Raw genomic sequence first — 27,209 nt, forward strand, 5'->3', positions numbered from 1 at the left:
CATATTGTAGGATTATGATGTTTAATCCATTCTGCTATCCACTTCTGTTTTATGGGAAAGTTCATCCCATTCACAGTTATGATTATTATTTCTGTCTTTCTCTCCACCCTATTTCCCCTGTTTATGCTTTTCTTTCTCCTTTCTCCCTTTCCCTCCTCACTAGTGTTTTGCTAGTCCTGCCTCCCTTTTATTAGCCCCCTTCCTTTTCTTCCCCTTTACCCTTACTACTTCTTCCCTCCCTTCTAATTGCCTTCCTTTTCTTTTCCTTCCTACTGCCTATAGGGCAAATTAGATTTCTATACCTCCCTGTTATGTTATTCCCTTCTTGAGCCAAATCTGATGAGAGTAAGGTTCAAACAATGCTCATCTCCCTCCCTTCTTTCCCTCTACTATAATAGGTTTTTGTGCCTTTTCCTGTAATGTAATTTACCCTTGTCTGCCTCCTCCTTTCCTTTTCTTCCTGTACATTCCCTTAGATCAGATTAATCCATTACTTAGATCCATTTAACCCACTTGATTAGATTTTTTTATCAGTACATCAAAGTCAACTTATACACCCCCCATCTATACAGCTTTAACATTGTGTAATAACAATATCGTTCTCAAGAGTTACAAGTGTCATTTTCCCTTGTAGGGATGTGAACAGTTTGCCATTATCAATAACATGTTTTGTTTTCTGTCCCATTTACCTTTTTATGTCTCTCTTGAGTCTTGTTTTTGAAGATCAAATTTTCTGTTAAGCTCTGGTCTTTTTATCAGGAAGGTTTGGAAGTCCTCTATTTTAAATGTCCATCTCCTCCCCTGAAAGATTGTGCTCATTTTCACTGGGTTGATCCTTGGTTGTAATCCAAGTTCCTTTGCCTTATGAAATATCATATTCCAAGACCTACAATCTTTAAACAAAGAAGCTGCAAGGTCCTGTGTAATCCTGACTGTGGTTCCATGATATTTAAATTGTTTCTTTCTGGATGCTTGCAGCATTTTCTCTTTGATTTCATAGTTTTGGAATTTGGCTACTATATTCCTTGGTGTTTTCAATTTGGGATCTCTTTCAGGAGGTGATTGGTGAATTTTTTCTGTGGCTGTTTTACCCTCTGGTTCTACAACTTCAGGGCAGTTTTTCTTAATGATTACCTGAAAGATGCTGTCTAGGCTCATTTTTTTTATTATGATTTTCAGTTAGACTAATAAGTTTTAAATTGTCTCTCCTGGATCTATTTTCCAGGTAAATTGTTTTACCAATGAGGTATTTTACATTTTATCCATTTTTTCTTTCTTTTGTTTCTGTTTGACTGATTCTTACTCTCTCATAGAGTCTTTAGCATCCATTTGCCCTATTCCAATTTTTAACAAATTGTTTTCTTCTACTTTTGTACCTCCTTTTCCATTTGGCCCATTTTATTTTTTAAGGAATTCTTTTCAGTGAGTCTTTGAGTTCTTTTCTTCAGTTATTTTTTGTCCTTCTTTTTCCAAGCTGTTGACTGTCTGTTGCATACCTCTCATTTCTTTTCCCAATTTTTCTTCCACCTCTCTTATTTGACTTTTAAAATCCTTCTTGAGCTCTTCCAAGAGGGCTTTTTGGGCTTTAGACCAGTTCATATTCCCTTTTGAGATTCTAAATGTGGGTTTGTTGACAATGTTGTACTCTTCAGAATTTCTGCTTTGATCTTTACTATTTCCATAATAAGACTCTATGGTATGTTTCTTTTTGCTTATGGTGTTTGCTTATTTCCTGGCCTTTAAAACAGATTCAGTTCCCTGCTGGGGAGTAGGGGGCACTGTCCCAAGCTTCTTCTGTTGGTAGCCCAAGGCCCAGTCACTGACTTTGTATACTAGGGCCTCCTATGCTGGCAGTTGGAGCTATAAGGTTCTAGAAGCTTACCTGGTGTTGGGCTGGAATGAGCAACACTGGAACTCTAGGGGTGGGATTTGGTAGTCTGGCTCCTGGAAGTTGCCTGCTCACCCTGTACTTCCCTTTTGCTTTCTTCGGCTTCTTTCATGTGGATGTTTTGCTGCTGTGTGATGTTTTTCCACCTGGGGCTTTCCCCCCTGGAAGGCTTCCCAGAATTTTGCCTAGCCACATAGTGGTTTTCTAAGCCAGTTACCTCTGGTTCCCCTGCCCATACTGAGGTATTCAAGGATCCTGGTGTTAGTGTTTGCCAGCTCAACCACGTGGAGTTCAGGCTGTCCCTCTAGTTTTCTGAGATGGGGCTTTCCACTAGCTTGCTGGGACACCTCCTGTTCTGTACTGCTCCCTCTCCCCCAGAGAAAGAGGGGGCTTTCCTGTTAATTCTTCAAGCTACTTGGGCTACTGGACTGCTGTACCCTGTCTTTCTGTTGGTTCAGCTGTTCCAGATTTTTTTCTGGGGTGATATTTTCTGGGCTTTCAGAGGTTAATAAGGGAGGGTGAGAGCAACTCACTTCTTACTCCACCATCTTGGCTTCTGGAAGTGGAACTCCTCTCAAACTTATCTGGCTTGCTCAGAGCCCCCTGGAATTCTACGTTCTTTAACCTTTTAACTTTTTTTTTTTACATTTGTGCATAAATTCCTGCTGATTCACTTTGGACTTCCCAACAATGTGCCACACACCTACCTGCCAACATTTGCTTGCTATGACCTGTAGGTGGACTTGACCAGTGATAGGTTATAACTTACATTTTATGTGTTTATTTGGAAAACAATGTTTTGGAAAATCTGTTACACAACAATGAAACATATACAAATGTTTTGATTTTTTTTTGTGAAATCTTATTTTCTCTTCTTTCCTTATGCTTCCACCACCCATTTATTTTTATTCAATGCCTCCCAATTGCACCAGAGTCTACTACCAGCCCCCTGGATTGTTACAGCATACCCAAAGTTACCACATTACCTACTTTGGGAATCTCTGTTAGAAAATGCTATGTCATTATATGAGGCATACCAAAAAATGTATCTATCATTCCATGTTTCTTTCTTGGAGGAAATGTTACAGATATTGAATTGAGCCAATTATTGAACAGGAGGAGAGTGAGTTCAATTATTTTCAGGAAATTGCACGGTTCTTTTAATGGTCATAGACTTTTCTCAGAAAAAAAGTCCATCATTTCCATATCAATATTCTTATGGATTATGTTATGTTTGTAAAACATATAATACCACAATTATTGAAGAATTAAATTGACTTTCACTGAAAGGACAATGGAAAGATGTATGGTGGATGGGAGTAGGTTGCGACATATTACCAAAGAAAACTATACAGAAGAATTGGCATAAATTATATTATCAGATAAATGTACAAAGGGAAGAGATGGTCTTTTCATGCAGTGAGAGCAAATGACAATAAATGTATCATCTTCATGTTTCATTGAAATGTCAATACAGGAAGACTTCTATGTGTTATAGTGCATAGGACTTCCATGGAAAATTTTCAGGAGATTATGGATCAGAATAACACTGGATGAGAGAGCACAAATTGGTTGTAAATTGGAGGGAATAATTATATCAATTAAATCACAGATTCATGGAAAATATAAGAGAAATAACATGAGCTTTCATGACTTCTTCATCAAGTAGAAATCAACCACAATTTACGTAGTCATTTTTTTTTTTTAGGAGATGGGTTTCCACAGTAATAGAGAATTCCCAATGAGGAAAATCCTTCTGCTAAATACAGATTGGAAACTGCTTTACAATTGGCAGTCTTAGAGGGTTACCTGGAACACTGATATGTACTTGATTAGGGCCAAGCAAACAGCAAGTGGAAAAGGCAAAAATTGAACACAGCTATTCATGATTTCAAGGTTGGCTCTCTACCAATTACTCCATGTTTTCTTCCTTTATTTTTGTATTAATACTTTCTGCTTCCTTAAGCAGATGGTTCTTCTTTTTTGTTCCTTCTCTTTGTTATCCCATTTTACAGGACCTTAGAGGCCATTGAATCAAATAAGTACAAATAAGGAAAATCAGTCATGACAATGAGGTTAAGTGATTCACTCAGGGACATCCAGCTAGCAAACATTTAAAGTAAAAACTTAGCCCAATTTCTCCAGGCTCTCGATTCAGTCTGTTACTCACCATACCATACTGCCTCTCAATTAAAGAAACTGAAGCTCAAGGAGATTAAGTAACTTATCTAGGATTGATTATTCAGGTAAAAATGTGTCAGAGGAAAGATTTTAACCCAGATCCTGACACCCAAGCCACTCCACTTTGCCTCTAGTCACAGTATCACACTTAAAAGCTTATAATATGCTTTCACATCCATTACCTTGTTTTCTTATATTATCACAACAATATTTATAAATTGCTTCCCTTATTTTGCAGTTCAGGATACTAAGGTCGACAGAAATTTAGTGACTCACCCAAGGTGCTAATTATAGCAATTGCAGAGTCTACTACTAACCACAAGTCTTTCAATTACAAGCCCAGTACTATTTTCGCTAGGAATGTATATAGATGGTTATTTTCAAAGTTAAGTTAATATATATAATTTGATTAGCGATAACATAATACCAAAAAGGTTTTAAATGGAAAAAAAAATTGATTCTAAGTAAAGAGTTTGTTTGCATCGATACATCCTTGTCAATAAAATATTAATTTGAAATAATGGGAATGATAATTTTGCATTATTAAATGTATGTATTTATCCATATGTAAGAGTTCTTTCAAGCAGATAAATGAATCTAATTAATAATTGATTTTTTTTTCCTGTCACATGCTAAGATTCTAGTTAGGGAACTAAAGGGACCTAACTCATTTTAAAACAATCATACTGTGATATGGTTAATCTGTATTAACTAAAACCAGAAATTAGAGGCAGAAATACAGAATTCTTCTGAAAGTAAATGATGAACTATAGAGTCTATCATGGTACTCCCCTCCTCCACTTTTATCTGGAGAAAAGGATTATAAGAGCCTAGGTATTTTTCCCCTTTTATTTCTCCATTTTTCCAATCAAGTGGGTTGTATGGATATTGGGTAAAAACGGGATCATGAGGGTAAAGGAGATGAGACAGTCAGAAGAGTTGTGAAGAAATGTGTCCTGGAATATGGAGGTTACAGAGTCAGTGGGAATGAAAAAAGAGATCCTGGGGGAATGAGAAAGACTTACAAACAATACAAAGGTCCAAGTAACTGGCAAAGTTTTCAGACATCTGAAAGAAATAAGCAGATAAGGATTAAAGTGAAAGCCAGGAATCCTGGGCTTTAGTGGGAGTAATATATGCTGGATTTAAGAAGAGACTAGATACCAGGATGAGTCAGTTACCAGTAACTATCAAGTAGTATCTATGAAAATGTATTTAGTCTCAACACAGCTGTCAACATTGATTTCCCTTTTTATCTTCATGTCTTCACAATTGGACAATGCAGGAGTCTAAAGAAGTGCCTTTTCTTTGCAACAATACAAGGGCGGGGGGGAGTATCCTGAAATATTTATATATCATAAGTTTAGAAAATACATGTCCTATATTCTGATATTTTATTTTATGAAATGATTGGCCTGGAAATAATTAAATTAAGCTACATAAAGAGAAGTAGATACCAGATAAAATATGACACATTAGATAAAACAAGGTATTATTTTAAGTAGGAGAACAATTATTCTTTCCTACTCCTCCCTGACTTTTAAATCTGCTACAGGAGTGGGGAATCTGTGGCCTCCAGGCCACATGTGTCCCTTTAGGTCCCCAGGTGTGGCCCTTTGACTGAATATGAAGTTCACAGAATAAACCATATCAGTAAAAGTATTTGTTCTCTGAAACTTGGACTCAGTCAAAAGGCCATATCCAAGGATCTAGAGGGATACATGTGGCCTCAATTCTGCAGTTTCCCTCCCCTGTAAGTGTTGTACAGCATGCTTATGATTCAACTTATATAATCATTGTATTCCTTTGAGAAAAGTTAATAGAGTGAAACATTTTGCATGTGCTTTCTGTGTAAATGGACATTTTGTCAATTTCAGCATGTCTGTATGTATTGGTGTAGAAAGGGCTTTGGATCATGTGAAGACCTGCGTTCAAATCTTGAGCTGTCACTTAATACACCTTATGGCTTTGATGAGTTATTCTACAAAACGGAGGTATTTTGTTCAGTGATCTTTTAGTTCTCTTCCAGATCTAAATTCCAATATCTTTAGAGTATTCTGTAAATTGAGGTTTGTTGATATAATGCTAATAAACAAAATTTAATTTACACAAATGTTACACAGTGAGATAAATACACATATGTGTATATATGTTTATATATTCTTAAAAGGAGGGAAAACCCATAATAGCAAATGTCTCAGATATATGGTACCTTTTAGAAAATAAAACATTAAATGCACATTGAAGTATGATGGAAGAAAAAAAAATCCTTAGCTTATCAAACTTCTACTACAAAACACATAGATATCCAAATTAAAATTTGAAATTCAATCACCTTTAATATTAATACTTTTGGTTCTTAACATGGCTATCATTATATCTTTCTATGTAGAATATCAATGAGAAACTATGCTTGTGCTCCTGCGGGTTTATACTGGAGTAAATATTATTCTGGTGACAGGACAGTGATAATGCTGAATACCTAACACAGAGCATTATGTGAAAGTCATCACCAACACCTCTACACTGCATAATATAATTACTTCTTTAATGAATAAATAACCCTTTGCTCCTTGTTAAAGGTGCTGTTCAGTCATTAATGCAAGGGTCATTTGTGAGCTAATTTTGCTATTGCCCTGAAATGATTGGGTTGTTGAATTGTGATAAGGAGGAAATCATAAATTGGGAAAGAATTTTAATGGTAATTACCTTCATTAGCTAATGAGATAAGCTAATTACATTCTTAAATGACAATGATTTAGTAGGCCTGCCATAAAGGGTCTCAGAGTGTGTAGGCTGGTCACCTTTTTAGTAGTTAATTTTTTTAATAGTGTAAGCAGAGACACATTAATTGAGTGGCAGTCTTCAGTGAAGTTTATTTTCTACATAATATTAATTAAAATTGGCACTATAATTTATAGTATGCTTTAGACTGGCTTTTGCAACACCTATACCCAGAAAGCTAAAAGATATATGGCAAGTATAAGTGATATGTGCATTAAAAAAAACATTTTAAAGTCTAAAGGTCATAAATATTAACCAGAGTCTAAGAAAAAACCAGAACCTTAAGTTATATTAATGTGAGGATGATGCAATTAAAATTCTAGAGAGTCTATATTAAACAAAAGAAATAAATATATATGATTGCCTCTGAAATAAAACTGTCATTCTTTCCATTTAAGCAGAATATCTTATATATGACAAATTCACTTTAGATTTTCATCTTTGCCAGAAAATTCAGTTTCTATGGTCCCCTATTTTCTAATGCAGGATGAAAGGAAGGAAGAAAGGAAGGAAGGAAGAAAGGAAGGAAGGAAGGAAGAAAGTGATGGAAGGTAAGAAAGAAGGGCTTCCTTAGATTAGCAGGGATGAAAAAAGCCATAATTTCAGTCTTCCAAAAGAAGTAACATTACTTTCATCTGTCAGGCTAGCCAGTTAGATGTAAAGCAAGATAAGAATGTCCATCATAGTGTTTAAAATCATACTTAAAGTGCTCACCCCCAGAATCATGAATAATAATTGTCATTTATGCAGAAAACATCACTTTAATTCTCAAAATGGTAACATTTTACCTAGATTTTTAAAAAAAGTCAAAAGATCCATCATCACTAAACAAAAATCCATCTGAAAAAAGTTTAATTGAGATAAATACTTGGGCAGGAAAGAATGTTTCTTTTGAATAGAGTCTTTAATGCAGACATAATTCATATTTCCCTCACGTTAAATATGCATTAATTGCTTTGGTTTCATCACAAAATTCAATGGGCCATAAATGTTCACAATTTTTCCCATGTACCATGAATATGCATTATTTTACTGCACAACGTACAAGGTATAGTTTAGCCATGAATATTTATGTTCTTTGAAGAGATGCTATGAAATATAATGACATATTGTAGTACCTACATTGACAGTTTTCTTGCTATAGGTGTAGAACCACAATACACTGCAGAAATAACCACAATTTGTCATGGATTTTAGTAGTACATTGCCTGCTCCTACCGACTTTTGTGCCCTTTCCACAGCAGAGTAAGGTTTATTGATTCTATTTTCCAGTTGAGAGAACAGGGCAATCCATAGCTATTTTTTTTTTTGTATTCCTTAGATTCTTAACATGATGCAGGGAGAGTTCCATTGCTAGTATAGCCTTAATAATGAGATGTTTCAAATTTTCCATTTTGAAAGAGAATGATATAAATATACAGCATATGCTCCCTTCCAGAAATATAGTAGTTTCCAACATTTTCTTAGCAGTAATTTTCTCTGCCCTTAAGCCCTCACAGCTCAAAAAAATTTCCATCAAACCTGTCCTCTATCCCAGCTATGTGGGCTGTCATAAAACTGAGGAATTTTATCCTTGTCCCTCTAGGGATTGGTAAAGTCAGTAGGCACATTATGTACAAATATCTGTCACCTCTCTACCTGTGCTTTCCAAAAAAATGTAAAAACACAGCAAGCCATGGCTCAGGACAGGGTAAAAGAAAAATCGATTGAGTCAACAATGATCTCTTCTGTCCATCCTCTCAGGCATTCTCCCTAATTCTCACTGGTGCCTAAGCTACACATATGTCAGGCCAAGAAGGAAAAAAAGAGAGTTGAAAATTAGATCTAGGAATGAAGGTCACAGATCTTGTGAGCAAAGTCCATTTTCTTGTGTGATATCAGTGACCTAAGTTCATTAAAGGTATGATCTCTTGAGGCATGCCATGAATTTCTGCATATTTCCCATTAATAGTGTAAACACCTCTTCTGACTAAATATATACTAGGCACTCTCTGAACTCAAATATCACAGACAATTAATCTTTGTAACTCAGTTGTTTTACATCCCAACTTTTTAACATCACAAAACTGCAGATGCTTTGCTACTACAAATTTTAGTAAATGGTGTTTGATATATTTTTTTTCTTGATTCTGCTGGGATCAAAATAAATACCCATCTGCTTACCCATATGTTAGAAAATGTTGACTTTTATCATTTCTGCAAGGTGAGAGTCCACTACCTGCTTGTGTTAATGCCTAAGGATAAGGTCACAGTTGTTTCAATTTGCTGTTTCTAATTGGACATTTGAAAAAATTAAATAATATTATGTGCAAACACTTTTGTATCCAATAGATGCAGAAACATGGCTTAAGGTACATATGTTTTTTCAAGTTAGAATAACAAAAATCTAAGGTATTCCTGAAGACATACATGATAAATTATTAGCATAGGTTTTTTTTTAATGGAAATCTATTTTCCCCTCAGAATAAAAGGGGGAATGGTATTAATTCAGTATTATCCTTTTTAAAAGATATTTTGAAAATGTTGCTGGAAGCAACAAATAAACATACATTCACAGCCTTATGAATTTTAAAAGAAGAAAAGATAAATTATGAACCATTTTCTTCTTCTCAAAGTCTAAAAGGCCTGAGACCCACACAAGTAATAGGAATACAATAGTAATTAAACAATGTTCTACTTCTTCTTTATGCAAAGAGGAAAAAGGAGATTTTCTGACTCAATTTAGTGACTAGTGCAAAGACTTATCTCTCAAGTTGCTCATTCAATGAATGAATTATTCCAAGTCATATTCCTAATAGCTGCGTAGATATTGGGGGAGCTGTATCCTTGTTACCAGAGGGTCAATCATTGACTGACAATGCCACTACTCTAGTATTGGACCTCATTAGCTCATGCCTGTATTGTCACAATACCCTGCTAGTGGGTCTGCCTGTCTCACATCTTTCATCCTATCCTCTATTCAGCTACTGAAGTGATTTTCCTGAAAAAGGTCTAAGAATGTCATGTTCCTACTCAGTCAACTCCAGTGGCTTCCTATTGCTTCCAGGAGCAAATGCATAATGCTCTGTTTAGAATTTTTGCCACCTAGTCTCCTCCTACCTTTTATTTTTTTTAATTTTTATTTTAGACTCAAACACAAGAACACAAATACAGAATAAAGAAAAGGGAAAAAAATTCATAAATTTAATTTTTGGAATTCAAATACAAAGAAAAGAAAAAAAAGCATGTCATATGCATAGCAGAACACAAAAGAGGATTCAAAATGTGCAGTGATAAATTTTCATTTCAAGAAAGGCTGTATGATAAACACTACATGTTGTGTTGAGAGCTCTCCATCTTTGCTTTCTTGTAAGTTTTCCTCTGTTCTCTAATGTGTGCTTTTTTATTCCCCTCAAAAGCTACAATTAAGTGCAGATATATTTCTATATAACTGTAGATATGTATCTGCATACACATATGTGTGTGTATGTGTGTGTGTATATATATATATATATATATATATATATATATATATATATACATATACACACAACACATACATATTTAACTTTCCCTAACAAATTCTACTTCTGATCTTTGTTTTTATGTTTGTGCTTATCTCTTATTTCCTATCCCTCTTGACTACTGTACTTCTACCTGCTACCTTGCCCTCCTATTACTTGGCCTAATCCCCTCCAAGGATCCCTCCCCTATCCTCTCATACCCATAAATCCAAACACACTTCTGTAGCATCCTTTAACCTATTCCCTCACCATTGCCTCTAGAAATCCCCTTCTTGTTCTCTCCCCCATCCCTATCCCTTTGCCCTTTTATGTCTTCTGAATTTAAAAGATTTTATACTCTTCTATCTATATCTATGTAGATAGATATAAATATATATTCTTCTACCCATATCTATATCTATATCTACATATATATCTATATCTATATACTTACATGTATTGTTCCCTCTTAAACCCATTCCAGATAAAAGTAGGTTACCACAACTACCAGCCTTCCTCCCCCATCTAATTCCTGTGTATCAATTCTTCCTCTTACACCTCATTTGTACAAAAAATTACTCTTTTAGTGTCTTTACTGCTAGGTCTTGTGTGATTCTAATTGTGGCACCATCATATTTAAATTGCATTTTTTTCTTGTTGCTTCTAATATTTTATCCTTGAGTTGAGGATTTTTGAATTTGACTATCATATCCCTATTAGTTTTCCTAGTAGGTTCTATTTCAACTGGTGATCAATGGATTTTTTTTCTATTTCTACTTTCCCCCCTTGTTCTAATGCTTCAGTACAATTTTTAAAAAAAATATTCCTTATATTATTGAATCAAGCTTATTTTTTTATCATAATTTTCAGGTAGTCTGATTATTCTTATGATTTACCTTCTTGATCTGTTCTTCAGATCAGTTGGGTTTTTTTATAAGATGTTCCAATTTCTCTTCTATTTTTTCCATTCTTCATGTTTTATTTCATTATTTCTTGATCTTTTCTAACTTTGCTGGCTTCACCTTGCCCAGTTATAATTTTCAAGGTGTCATTTTCTTCCTTAAGATTCTGGATCTCCTTCTCTAATTGGTTGACTCTCTTTTCATAATCTTGTTTTTCTTTGTTTATTTATTTACTTACTTTTTTTTTTGGTTTTTCCTCCATCTCTCTCATTTGATTTTTATAGTATTTTTTTAAGTTCTTCAGTGAATTCCTTTTGGGCAGATGACCATTGGACATTACTCTTCGGGGTAGAAGAGGACTCCTTTGCTTCAATATCCTCCTCTGAAAGTGAACCCCAGTTTTCTTATTGCCATAATAACTTTCTTTGGTTGGATTCTTTCTCCTTTGTCTGCACATTTTTTTAGTAATAGCTTAATTTTTGTAATCACCTCTAGCCTTTGACTATGGGGGATGGTGCCTCTTGCCCAGATCTTCAGTTCCCCCCTCCAGCCTGGAAACAAAGCCAAATCTCCAGCCTCCTGTAAGTGCCTATAGCCAAGGGCATTCTGCCCCACTGCTTCTGCACTCACTGGGTATATGCTGGTTCCTTCTCACTCCTTAAGCTCTTTGCTGCACAGCTGGATCTGGCATTCCTTGTCAGCAGAGGCTCCCATGATCTTCCCCAGCTCAGAAGCCCAACTTCTCTCACTATCCTGGGGGTAAAAGTTCCTGTGGCTGGGGCTGAGGCAGCCTCCCAAACTACCTAAGCCCAGGGCTTGCTGCTTATTATTATCTGGGCTGTTGTTAATGAGGACCCTATCTTGGAAGGGTTTGCTCTTCCCAGGACCAAACCTTGTCCTGGGATTTTTCTTCTGATCTTTTTGAATTGTCCCAGAAAGGCCCCAGTTGTGCCCCTATTCTTATTTATTTTTACCTGCATTTCTTTTTGTCCTAAAATGCTACTTTATCTCTTCTGTGGGGGCAAATCTTAAGAGCTTGGTATTTTCTGATCTACTGAGACATCTTCCCAGAATCCTCTGCCTACCTTTAAAGTTTTAAAACATCCGCTTCCCATCATGTATTTTTCTATCCAGTGACACTGGACTCCTAGTTGTTGGACAAACAAGTTACTCCATTTCTCCACTCTGGGCATTTTTCTCTGGCTGGTCCCTATGACTGGAATAATTTCTCTCCTTTGCTCAGACTACTGACCTCCTTGGCTTCCTTTAAGTCTCAACTAAATTTCCATTTTCTACAGGAAGCTTTCCATAACCCCTATTCATTCCCGTGCCTTGGTTTATTACCTATTTATCCTGCATATGTTTGCATGTTGTCTTCACCGTTAGATTGTAAGCTTCTTGAGGACTTTGTCTTTTTAAAAATCCCCTCCACTTAGCACATTAACTGGCACATAGTAGGCATTTACTACATAAAAGTATCATCCTTCCACTTTTATATTTCTAGGATCACAGTGTCACATATTTAGAGCTGGAAGACATTGCAGAGGTCATCTACTCTCTCCACCCATTCCTTCATTTTAGAGATAAGAAATTGATGCCAGTGAGGTTGTCATGTTTTCCCCAAAACAAAAACAAAAACAAAAACATAGACATGTGTAGTGGCAGAATCAGGATAATTTGAGCAGGGTGTATGAATGTATGTCAAATGAAACTCACGAAATCCTCATTGTATGTGGAGTGTTGCGTGAAAAGCCCTGAACTTAATACAAAGAAAGGAAAGGTAAGATCTCTGTCCTTGAAGAAACCTAACACCAACACCCACCCACATGCTTACACACACATTTTAAAAAGCAAACAAAATTTCAGAGACCTTCCAAAGCATTTCTAAAGTATTTAAATCTCTTCCACCACCTGAGGTAGATAAGTGTCTAAAAAAGGATTTCTGATTCCATATCTTATTAAAATTCAGGGTAGGCAAATTAATACATTTTGCCCACAACTGACAAGTTTAATTTTTAACTTAATGGTTTTACTTATTTCATGCCATGACATATCAAATGGGTGTTTAAAATATGCACGTGCAAAACAGAGAATTATATACATTGTAATAAATTATTAAAATGAATTATAGTTATAATAAAATTATATCCTTAAAACATGGTTAACAAAATAAGAAAAAAGGGTCAGTAAATTGGATATGCTATCAAAAATAAGATTACCAACATGCATGGAAACCCAACACACAGACAAAAGTGCAAATTTAGAAAATAAGAGGATAAGCTTATGAATTAGATAGTAAGAGTACTAAAATATTTTTTTTTCATATTCATGAATAAAATTAAAAGCTAGTTCTTGGGACACAGTAGCAGAATTGATAAATATTTAGCTAACCTAATTAAAATGATGAGTAAGGAAAATCAAAAGAAAAAAAAAGGGAAACAAGTTAAAATTGCCAGGCACTAGGTAGCACAGTGGATAAAATGCCAGAGCACCAGAACTGGAGTCAAGAAGACCCAAGTTCAAATCTGGATTCACTTACTGGCTTTGTGATCATGGGTAACTCCCTTAACCTATTTTCCTCAGTTCCATCATCTGTAAAAAGAGTTGGTAAGGAAATGGCAAACCCCTCCAGTATCTTTACCAATAAAATCCCAAAAGGGTCATGAAGAGTTGGACACAACTGAACAACAACAAATATTCAGTTATGTACCAACAAAACCGAAATTTCCAAACAGAATATTAACTACATAAAAAAATAATATTAATAGAAAACCAAATAGAGATCTCAAATATTCCAGCTTATAAAAGGAAATTTAATAGGAACTGCCAAAACATAAGGTTGAAGGGATTCCAGATTTGTATTTATATAAAGGAAAATTATCAAATGTTTAGAGCAAAAGATACTTATAATTACACAAATTATTCACTAAAATTACACTATGAAGGTAAACAAAAGACCAAACTCCTTTCAGAAGATAAACACAGTTCTAATACTAAAAGCAAAAAAAAGATATATCAAAGAAAGAGAACAGTAGACTATTACTATTAACATATACAAATTCCAAAAATTAAAGTAAAATCATAACAAAAAAGTAGATCAATTAGTATTTATTAAAAAAAAAAACATTCCCTATGGTTACTTTGGATTTTTATGAGGGATGTGACAATAAAGAATGGTTCAACATTAAGAAAATACTTAGCATAATAAATCAAACTAAAAACAAATATCCCAGATCTTAGGATGATATAAAAAAATGCAGAAACAAGGCTCTAAAATAAGCACTTGCTCATGGGAGTTGCCCTATGAAAGATAGGCATTGAAGGATTTTTTAAGATATAATTTTAAAGTGTCTGACTCCAACCAAATACTAGCTTTCCATGCAATAGGTAAACATTAAAAGTTTTCCCTAACGAAAAATGCAGTAGATCAATAGTGCCTTTTTTCCCTGATACTATTTGACATGGTTCTAGAATTGCAATAAGATAAGAGAAAGAATTGAAAGACACTTAGATGGGTGAAGAGAAGAATGAATTACCCCATTTTTAATAACATAATGGTTTACTTAAAAAATCCCTGTGTATCTTCAAAGGAACTAAGTGAAACAATTAAATGGTTCCATGAAATGCCAAGTCTTAAAAACCCTGAAGAAATGAGTAGCATTTCTATACAGTAAGAACAAATTTCATAAGGGAGAAATAAGAAGAGAAGATCAATTCAAAATGATTTTTTAAAATAAAGGTTATTGGGAACCAATGTAATAGTACACATTCCATACCTATCAATTACAATTTTAAAATTCTCTTTAAATAAAGAGTAACGTAAATAACTGAAGAGCTATCTTGGCCTTGTGGATCTAAGAAAAATGACAATATAGCCTAATTTAATTTATAAAGTTAGTGCTGTAGCAGTTAAGCTACCAAAGGAATATGTTATAGAAGTAAAAAAAAAATAACAATTCATTGGAAGGAAATATATCAAAGGAGAAAATAAGTAGGAAGGAAGAGGGATCAGCACTTCATACCTTGGACAGGCAAGACTTACTTCATGGGCTATATCTTATTGCAAAGCTTTCCTGATCTTCATTAGTTCTAACTCCATTCTTAAATGATCAAGAATAGATTTATCTGTTGACAGCAGGGTTTGTATTTCATTTTGTCTTTTTACCCAATGTTTCTATCAGAATTTTCAGTGTAATCATTAAAAGTTTTGATGCTGGCTCAAAAACATAAAAAAAAATATCAATGGAACAAACTAGATAAAGAAGAAGCAAAAATAACAACTGAATAATTTTAAAAAAATGTCTAGGAAAGAAAAAGTGAAAAAAGTGCTGGGAAATTTGGAAAGCTTTTTGAGAGAGATTAGGTTTATACCATAGGCTGACACCATATGTCATGATAAATGCAAAATAAATACATAAAATCAATATTAATAACTATATTATAAAATTAAATGAGAAATAACAATTATCTTTACCAGTTATGACTAGGTGGTGAATTATTAACAAAATAAGTGGTAACAATTATTTTAAAATATAATAGATATATGATCACATGATAATAAAAAAAACAGTTCTATGGGGGGGAAATGGGACTATGTTGAGAGAAGAAGCAGTTAAAAATATTGTGGAGGGAGGTAACACCTTTGTATCAAATTTCTCTGTTCTTGTTATCTGAGATACAAACTCAAATAACAGACATATGTAAAGACAAAAAGTCATTCTCCAGTAGAGAAAGCTTCAAAGGAAATAAACAAATTCTTAAAAGAATTACACAATATCAATGACCATGTAAAATTGTTGTATAAAGATAATAATGAGTCATGTACATCAAAGCAACACCAAGGTTTTGACTCATGCAGATCAAACTGGCAAAGGAGAATGAAAATGTAAAGAACAATAACCATTCAGTCAGTTGAGAAAATTTATTGTGCCTATTTTGTGCCAGATACTGTACTAAGGTCTGAAGGTTTAAAAAAAAAGACATGAAAGATAGTCCTTTTCCTTGAGGAGCTTACATACCAATAGGGCAAACAAATATATTTCCCCAAAAAGCTATATACAGGAACAATAGGAGATAAAATAGGGAAGGAAGTAGAATCAAGAGTATTTGGGAAAGAGTTGTCATAGAAGATGGAATTTTAGTCCAGACTTGAAGGAATCCAGATAACCAGTGGGCAGAGATGAGGAGAGAGAGCATTCTAAGTATATCAGAGAGACAGAGAAAATGCCCAAACACAAGAGATGGAGTGTCTTGGTCATGGAACAGCAAAAAGGCCACTGTCAATGGATTGAAGAATATGAACCAGCAAGAAGTAGGAAGGCTGGGAAGGCAGGAGGGGAAGGTTATGATTAGCTTTGAATGCTAGAGAGATAATTTTGTATTTGATCCTGGGTGCAAGAGGAAGCCTGTGAAGATTATTTAATAAGGAGGTGAGTGGGGTGGTGGTGCTGATATCACAAAACATTCATTTTAGAAAAAAAATATCTGTAGTAGCTGAATGGAGGGTAGGGGTTGGATTGGGAGAATTTGAGGCAGACAAACTCTCCAACAGGCTATTGCAATAGTCCATGTATGAGGTGATGAAGGCCTATACCAGAATGGTGGCAATACAAACAAGGGGAGATGTAGGAGAGGTGTTAGGATGGTGAAATTAACAAATCTTGGCAACAGACTCTGTGTGAGGGGTGGGATGTAGAGAGGAGTCAGAGAAGACACCTACCTATATTTCTAGCCTGTATGACTGGGAGGACAGTGTTAACCTTGACAGAAAGAGGGAAATGAAGAAGTAGGGGTAAGTTTGAGGAGAAAGATGATGTAACTTTTTGACATGTTGAATTTGAGATTTTTTTTTAATTTTTAGGCAATTGGGGTTAAGTGACTTGCCCAGGGTCATACAGCTAGTAAGTGTCAAGTGTTTGGTCTGAGGCTGGATTTGAACTCACGTCCTCCAGACTTCAGGGCCAGTGCTTTATTCACTGCATAACCTCGCTGCCCCTGTTGAATTTAATATGTCTGCTGGCCATCCAGTTCTAGTTTTTCTGAAAGGCAGTTGGAAATGGGAGATTAGAGTTCAAAAGAATAATGAAGAGAAGCAATTGAAATTTAATGCTGCAAAATTAGAATGGCTAGGCCTGGCACCAAATGGATGTGGGAAGACACCCCACATACTTCTCCTCAGGGATGGGGAATTATGTGTACGAATCGCTGAATATAAGACTTTTTTGATATGATAATTTTACTAAATTTTATATATTATTATTCTTTTATTCTTTGTTATAAAGGATTGCTTTTGGGGTGTTTTGGAGAGATATATTTGGAAATGACTCAAAAACATGTTAAATCTAGTTTTTCTCAAAATATTTATTTATTTGTTTGTTTGTTTTTTGTTTTTGACATTCACTTCCACAAGATTTTAAGTACCAGCTTTTCTCTCCATCTCTCTCTCCACCCAACCTAAAACAGCATGCATTCTGAATACCCTTCCCCTAATCTGTCCTCCCTACTATCATCCCCTTCTCTTATCCCCTTCCCCTTCTATTTCCCTGTACAACAGAATAGATTTCTATACCCCATTGCCTGTATATCTTATTTCCCAGTTGCATGTGAAAACAATTTTAGACATTTATTTTTAAAACTTTGAGTTCCAAATTTTCTCCCTTCCTGCTTCCCCCATCCACCTTCATTGAGAAGGCAAGCAACTCAATACAGGTTACACCTGTGTCATCATGCAAACACTTCCAAAGTAGAAATGCTGTGAACAAATAACTATATTTCCCTTCATCCTATCCCCCTCCCCATTTATTCTATTCTCTCTTTTGACCCTGTCCCTCCTCAGAAGTGTTTGCTTCTGATTACCCCTCCCCCAATCTGCCCTTTCCTCTATCATCCTCCTTCTCTCTTGGCCACTTCCTCCCTATTTTCCCGTCAGGTAAGATAGATTTCCATACCCAAATGAGTATGTATGTTATTCCCCCCTTAAGCCACCCAATGAGAATAAGATTGACTCATTCCTTCTCAACTTCCTCCCCCTTCTCCTCCACTGTAAAAACCTTTTCTTGTCTGTTTTATGTGAGATAATCTATCTCATTCTACATCTTTCTTTCTCTTTCTCCCAGTATAATCCTCTCTCACCCCTTAATTTTATTCTCTAGATATCACTCCTTCATCTTAAACTCACCCTGTGCCCTCCATCTATCTACAAATACATATAATTTTTTATCCCCTTCAACTACCCTAACACTGACAAAGGTCTCATGAGTTACAAATGTCATTTTTCCATGCAGGAATGTAAACAGTTCAACCTTATTAATTCCGTTATGATTTCTCTTTCCTGTTGTTTACCTCTTTATGCTTCTCTTGAGTCTTGTATTTCGAAGTCAAATTTTCTGATCAGCTCTGGTCTTTTCATCAAGAATGCTTGAAAGTCCTTTATTTCATTGAATGTCCATTTTTTCCCCTGAATGATTTTACTCAGTTTTGATGGGTAGGTGATTCTTGGCTGCAATCCTATCTCCTTTGCTCTCCAGAATATCATATTCCAAGCCCTGTGGTCCCTTAATATAGAAGCTGCTAAATCTTGTGTTATCCTGATTGTTGTTTCCACAATACTTGAATTGTTTCTTTCTGGCTGCTTTCAATATTTTCTCCTTGACCTGGGGGCTCTGGAATTTGGCTACAATATTCCTAGGAGTGTTACTTTGGGTATCTCTTTCAGGAGGTGATTGGTGCATTCTTTGAATTTCTATTTTGCCCTCTGGTTCTAAAATATCAGGGCAGTTTTCCTTGATAATTTCTTGAAAGATGATGTCTAGACTCTTTGTTTGATCATGAATTTCAGATAGTCCAATAATTTAAAAATTATCTTTCCTGGATCTATTTTCCAGTTCAGTTGTTTTCCAATAAGACATTTCACATTTTCTTATTATTTTTCATTCTTTTGATTTTGTTTTACAGTGTCTTGATTTCTTAAAGTCACTAGCTTCCAGTTGATCCATTCTAATTTTTAAAGGAAGTATTTTCTTCAGCGAGCTTTTGGGTTTCCTTTTCCATTTGGCTAATTCTGCTTTTTAAGGCATTCTCCTCATTGGCTTTTTTGACCTCTTTTGCCATTTGGGTTAATCTATTTTCACGGTGTTATTTTCTTCAGTATGTTTTGGCATCTCCTTTAGGAAGGTATTGACTTGTTTTTCATGATCTTCTTTCATCACTCATTTCTTTTCCCAGTTTTTCCTCTACTTCTCTTAGTTGCTTCTAAAAATCTTTTTGAGCCCTCCCATGGCCTGGGACTGATTCACAATTTTCTTGGAGGCTTTGGATGTAGGAGGTTTGAATTTGTTGTCTTCTTCTGGTTGTATGTTTTGATCTTCTTTGTCACCAAAGAAATATTCTATGGTCTCATTTTTTTTTGTATAGTTTGTTCATCATCCCAGCCAATTAGTTGTTATCATTTCTTTGTTAAGGTAGGGGTCTGCTTCCAGGGTGGAGAATGTACTGTCTCAAGCTTCAGGAGTTTTGTGCAGATGTTTTCAGATATATTTCTAGGGATCTGTAAGTTTTCAGTTCTTCCAAGATGGTATGATCGAGGGCGAGCTCCAATTCCTTGATCCCTCCTCTGTTTGTGGGCAAAGAATTCCATAAGAAGCTGCCACCCAGAGGCTGCACTGGGACTGGGGCTAGGATCAAGTTTCTCTCTCATCATGGTCACAGACTTTTCCTACTTCCTTTTAAGTTCTCTTTGGCATTCATGTATTGAGAAGTCTGGAAAACTGCCACAGCTGCCTGTAATTCAGTCCTCAGAGTCCTACTCCAGCTTTCACTGAGGCCTGTTTTGCCTGAGCACTGGTGCTGAACTGTGTTCCTCTCACAGCCTGGCAAAATAGACATTTCCAATCAACCACCTAGATTGTCTTGGGATGGAAATTTGTTTCACTCTTTCTTTTTGTGGGTTCTGCTGCTTTAGAATTTGTTTAGAGCCATTTTTACAGGTATTTGGCGGGGTTTTAGGGTGAGCTCAAGCAAGTCATTACTTTTACTCTGCCATCTTGGCTCTGCCCTCTTAAATATATATATTTTTTAAAAGCAGCATTTTCAACATCACAAACCATTGGCATACTCATCTTGATTGACATCATCACAGCTTATAATGTATTGACAAAACAAGCAAAACACAAGTACCAACAAATCTATAGAAAAGTTGTAGTACTGTAGAGGGATTTTAAATACCATGAAACAAGGAGGTTTTTTGGATTTTTATTCTTGTATTATCCTTGCAAAAAAGGTGTAAGAGCAAGAGATACAAATCTGCTTATGCTGAAAATCTCTGGTCATAAAGCCTGTTTGCACTAGTAATGAGTTATATTTGACAGGTTGTGATATTTGTGTGCTTGTAACAGAGGTATATTAAGCAATATTTATCTTGCAAAGGCTGAACACCCTATTTCAAATGATGTCAGAATTATTGGGTTATCTAGTTTTCTGCGCAGAGGACTTATTGGGAATAATGGGAAAACTCTGAAGGGGGAGGAGAAAGGAGTTGTTTAGGTAAAATTTACAGAGTTCACTAGAAAATAAAAGAATATAAGGAATATAAGAAAGTTACCTCAACCAGGCCAGTTCACAATTAAAGATTACACTACAAAACATACAACTGAGTTTTGAAAAAAGAAAGAAATCAGAAAGTTTTATCTACTAATCAACAGATCTTTTGGTGATTTTCAGATAAATGTGCAATTTGTGATAAATTAATCTGTTTCATACTACTTTAACTTAAATTTCCTTTTGAAATTAATCACAAAAGAAATGTAATCTATAGAATATTTTACTGAAGTATATAAAAAAATAATTTTATTGGAAGGTGCAGTAGAGAGGAAGGTATTTGTTTAAGGACTGGCAGTGGAATAGGAGATAGACATTTTAAATCAATTAAAAAGGATATATCATGTCTAATAAAAAGGACTTAAAAATCTAAATTCAATGAGCTGCTTTATTAAGAACCTACTAGCTGTGAAATAGTACACTATATGAAAAAATAGCATGTTTATTTTGCCTGTCTTTTTAAATTTTAGTTTCAAAACTTTTTTTTTAACTTACAAGGCCTGAATTTATTTAATTTTATTATTTTTCTTATTTTGTGCAGTTCTTTATGTTACGTGCAAATGCTTTCATGGAAGGGAAAAGATTCATGTCTACTATCATCAATAATTTACTGGGTTAATGGGCATTTTTTCATATTATTATAAATATCCTGGATTTTTCCAAGAACTGGTTGTTAATATGTTTAAACTATGTATCAGATTCTTAGTCTTATTAATATAAACCAATTCCATATTTATGTATATGTATCTCTATATAAATATTATATGTGTGTATGTTTATAGTAAGAGACTTTTCCCAAACATGCTGCAAATATTTTTGTCCCTGTTTTCATTTTAATCTTACCTTTAGTAAAATTGTTGTGAAACTTTTTTAAAAAAATGTAATGAAAAATATCCTTTTTATCTGATATCCTCTCTATTCCTTAGATGCTTATGAACTTTCCTCCTATCCAAAGATCTGACATAAATATATATGTACGTATGGATGTATGCATATATATGTATTTATATGTACATATATGTTTAAATACATACATATAGGTATGTATTTCTCTAATTTGCTTTTCATGTGACTATTTACCTATAGGTCTTGTAAGCATTTGTAGCTTATCTTGGTGTAAGGTATGAGATGTTGGTCTATGTCTAATTTCTTCCTTACTGCTGACCAATTTTCCCTTAAAAAAGCTGTCAAAGGGTGACTCCTGATCTCAATAGCTAGTGACTTTATCTCTATTAAATACTAGTGAACTAGATACTTCTATACATTGTGTATTTAATCTGATCCAGTGACTGATCTTTCTATTTTTAACTACCACATTGTTCTGATTTTGCATTACTGTTTTGTGGTATTGTTTGTGATCTGGCACTGTTGGCCCACTTTGTTTCCATTTCTTTTCATCATTATATTTTCTAGTTCTAAAATGAATACTTTAGTAGTTTGATTGGTATGGAATCAAATAATTCATGAGGCTCAATGTTGGGCACTCTTTTTTTTCTTCCCAGCATTCTTCTGGTGATATCATCTGCTCTCATGGGTTAATTTATCAGGTCAATGAAGATGATCCTTAGATTCATATGAAATGACACTTAGATCTGAACCTGTAAAGGAGCCAGAGACTCTAGGAGTTTGATATGAAAAGTGAATTCAGTCCAGAAGTAGGAGGCAGCTTGTGCAAATTCATAGACATAGGAGATGGAAACCTAAATGGAAGAAATAATAAATAGTATGGCATGTCTGGAATATACATTGGTGAAGGGGAATAGCCTGGCATGGAGTAAGATTAATCAATGTCTTTTTATTCATCATTTAATAAAAACCTAGAAAGATAGCCAAAGATATATTATGAAAGATTTTAAATGCCAAGCTAAGAAGCTGTTTTTTTTTCTTTGTTTTGTTTTGTTTTGTTTTTTTGTAATCCTAGGTATTACCTAGACAGGGTATTTTGACAATTATTTTAATTATTTCAATAGTTGACCTCTAGTCTGGCATTGCCATGATGCTTCTCAAGATCATATCCCATTCAAAATCTTCAAAACAGATCTCAGTAATTTTATGCCCCTTCAAAAATTCCATTTGTCTTCTCTGGACATTACTTTGTCCAGACACCTAGGTTCATTACCTCAGCATTCCTTACCATCACCAATGACATTTGTAATCAGTGACCAAGTCTCATTGATTCTAAGTTGATATGTTATCTCATACCTTTCCCATTCTTCCCATTCATATATTGAATAGACCCTATCACCACTAATCTAGACTACTGCAAAAGTCTCTCCATTTGACTAATGGCTTTTAGTTTATTCCCTCTTAAACAGTCCTTCATTTAGATGTCAAAATAACCACACTGAAGCAAATTTGGCCTTTTTACTTCTATGTTTAGGGAACTCTAATGGTTCCCTGTTGTATAAGAAAAACAATCTCCTCAGCTTGGTGTTTAAACTCTTTAATAATCTGACTTCATGTTCCATTTCTGGGCTTGAAAAATGAATTAATGAAAAAGACGCTTCTATTAAGCATCAGCTACAAGCCATGATTCTTCACTTCACCCATTCTGGTTTTTTGACGTACTAGTCAACTTGCTCTTACTTGAACCAAACATTCCACCTCCTGCATCCATGCATTTGCAAAGGTTAAGCCCCAAATCAGGAATGTATTCCTTCCTCACATTTAACTCTTTTTATGTATTTATTTTTATTTGAACATTCATTTTTAATAAGATTTTGAATTCCAAATTTTTCTCCCTCTGTCCCTCATCCCCAAAAAAGCAAGCAACTTAATATGACTATAGATATGCAATCATGCAAAACAAATTTCCATAGTATTCACTCACATTTAACTCTTAGAAGCCTTAGCTTCTTTTTAGATTCAATCTTTAAGTCACCTCCTTTAGGAACCCTTTCCTGATGTTCTTTGTACCTACCACTGTCCCCTCTTTAAATGGTCTTGACTCAACAGGCTTACCTGTTGTGTTTCCTCTTGCTCCCAAGCTTCCTAAGGTCAGGGAGTGTTTCTGTTTTCTTTTTTTCTTCATATTCCTAGAATGTAGTGCACTTGTACAGACTTGATGATTAATAAATGTTGCAAAATGATAATTAACTATCTCACTTGGAAACTTTATAATTTCCCACTGATCTATTTTTAGTCCATAATATTATTTTAATTATTGTAAGAAATAGGAAGAAACTTCTGACCAATTTTAGCTGCAATGAAATATGTTGCTTTAAAAAGCACTGTGTTGGGCAGAGCCAAAATGGCTGAGTGAAAGCAGTGATTTGCTTAAGCCCAAGACAACCTGGATGATTGATTAGAAAGGTGCATCTCGCAGGTCTGGGAGCACAGTGCAGCATGGGTGCGCGGGCCACAGTGAACCTGGAGCAGGCCCCAGAGGAGTGAATCATGGGCAGCTGTGGGGGTTTCCAGACTCCTCAATGCACAAATGTCAAAGACAACTTAGAAAGTCAGTGAGCAAAGTTTGTTTCTGTAGGTGCTGAGAAAGGAAGGCGGGGTCTCAGCTCCATTCCCCAGGAGTGTGGCCCTGGTGGGGAGGGGCAGCTGCTTCCCAAGCTTCCGGCCCACAGACTGAGGAGGAATCCAGTGACTGATCAGAGAGGGATTGCAGGGATCTCTTTGCCAGTGCTGAGGCAGGAATCTCTTGCTTTGCCCATGTTTAGATCTGGGTCATAGTTCTGGGCAGCGGTAATGGGGTGAGGATGAATGCTGGCGTGGTGGAGCTTGTAGTGGCTGTGCAGAGAACCCTTCCTCACAGTTACAGGACAGAAAGGAGTACTTGTGGTCACAGGCCAGGAAAGGAGTAAACACCTAGCCCCTTATCATACCACCATCGAAGAACTAAAAATTTATAGGTCCCTACAAGTAATTCTGAAAACAGCCGTACAAACCCCACGAAGCTTGGGACAGCATATTCTCCACATTGGAAGCAGACTCTTACCTTAACAAAGAGTTTAAAACTCAAATAATTGGCCGGGACCATGAGCAAGCAGCATAAAAAGAGTCAGACTATATTATCTTACTTTGGTGAAAAAGAAGATCAAAATATACAACCAGAAGAAGACAACAAAGTTAGAGCTCCTACATCCAAAGCCTCCAAAAAACATGAATCAGTCCCAGGACTTGGAAGAGCTCAAAAGGGATTTTGAGAAGCAATTAAGGGAAGCAGAGGAAAAACTGGAAGAGAAATGAGAGTGATGCAAGAAAATCATGAAAAACAAGTCAACAACTTGCTAAAGGAGACCCAAAAAAATACTGAAGAAATAACACCTTAAAAAATAGCCTAACCCAAATTGCAAAAGAGGTCCAAAAAGCCAATGAGGAGAAAAATGGTCTAAAAAGAAAAATTGGCCAAATGGAAAAGGAAGTCCAAAAATTACTGAAGAAAATACTTCCTTAAAAATTAGAATAGAGCAATTGGAAGCTAGTGACTTTATGAGAAATCAAGACACACTGTAAAACAAATCCAAAAGAATGAAAAATCAGAAAACAATGTGAAATACCTCATTGGAAAAACAACTGACTTGGAAAATAGATCCAGGAGAGAGAATTTAGAAATTATTGGACTATCTGAAAGCCATGATCAAAAAAAGAGCCTAGACATCATCTTTCAAGAAATTATCAAGGAAAACTGCCCTGATATATTAGAACCAGAGGGCAAAATAGAAATTGAAAGAATCCACAGATCTCCTCCTGAAAGAGATCCCCAAAGGAAAACTCCTAGGAATATTATAGCCAAATTCCAGATTTTCCAGGTCAAAGAGAAAATATTACAAGCTGCCAGAAGGAAATAATTCAAGTACTGTGGAAACACAATCAGGATAACACAAGATTTAGCAGCTTCTACATTAAAGGACGCAGGGCATGGAATATAATATTCCGGAGGGCAAAGGAGATAGGATTACAACCAAGAATCACCTACCCAGCAAAACTGAGTATAATCCTTCAGGGGAAAAAATGGTCATTCAGTGAAATAGAGGACTTTCAAGCATTCCTGATGAAAAGACCAGAGCTGAATAGAAAATTTGACTTTCAAATACAGGACTCAAGTGGAACATGAAGAGGTAAACAGGAAAGAGAAATCATAAGAGACTTATTAAGATTGAACTGTTTACATTCCTGCATGGAAAGATGATATTTATAACTCATGAGACCTTTGTCAGTATTAGGGTAGTTGAAGAAAAAATATATGTAGATAGATAGATAGATAATAGATAATAGATAGATAGATAGATAGACACAGGGTGAGTTGAAGATTAAGGGGTCATATCTGGAGAATAAAATTAAGGGATGAGGAGGATTATACTGGAGAAGAAGAAAGGGAGAGGTAGAATGGGGTAAATTATCTCAAAAAAAAACAGAAAAGAAAAGTCTCTTACAGTGGAGGGGAAAGGGGAAGGTGAGAGGGAATGGTGAATCTTATTCTCATAGGATTTGGCTTAAGGAGGGAATAACATACACATTCAATTGGGTATGGAAATCTGTCTTACCCTACAGGAAAATAGGGGGAGAAGGGGACAAGAGAGCAGGGGATGATAGAGAGGAGGGCAGATTGGGAAAGGGGTAATCAGAAGCAAATACTTCTGAGGAGGACAGGGTCAAAAGAAAGAATAGAATAAATGGGAGGGCAGATAGGATTAAGGGAAATAGAGTTAGTTGTTCACATCATGACTACCATGGAAGTGTTTTGCATAACTGCACATGTACAACCTATATTGAGTTGCTTGCCTTTTCAATGAGGGTGGGTGGGGAGGGAGGAAGAGAGAAAATTTGAAACCTAAAGTTTTAAAAACATATGTTTAAAAAAAAGGTTTTCGCATGCTACCGGGAAATAAGAAATACAGGAAATGGGGTACAGAAGTCTATCCTGCCCTACAGGAAAATAGAAGGGGAAGGGGATAAGAGAATGGGGGAGAGAAAGAAAAGAGGACAGACCAGGGGAAGGGATATTCAGAATGCATGCCATCTTGGGGTCAGGGGAGGCATAAGACGGGGTGAAAATTTGGAACTCAAAAATTTGTGGAAATGAATGTTGAAAACTACGAATAAATTTATTTGTATTTAAAAAAATTTAAAAAAGCACTGCATTATCTAATCCATGAAAGCAAAGGCTTAATAACCATCAGAGATGTTTCCTTTTTATGTACACAATTCCCAGAACTATGTATCCAGGTCTAATCTCTCTCCTGAGCTCTAGTTTCTCATTATCAACTCCTTTTTTTTATATCTTGATTAGAAGTCCTCTGTGATGTATCAAATTCAACATTTCAAAAACTGTCCTTGTAAAGAAACTCCCCCTCTATCAAAGCTTCCCTCAAGCTTATTTATTGATAAATGATCCTATGAGAACTTTTCCACCATATCTAGATG

This window comes from Phascolarctos cinereus, unplaced genomic scaffold, assembly GCF_003287225.1.
Source record: "Phascolarctos cinereus isolate Bilbo 61053 unplaced genomic scaffold, phaCin_HiC Scaffold_4;HRSCAF=312, whole genome shotgun sequence".
Classification (NCBI taxonomy): domain Eukaryota; kingdom Metazoa; phylum Chordata; class Mammalia; order Diprotodontia; family Phascolarctidae; genus Phascolarctos; species Phascolarctos cinereus.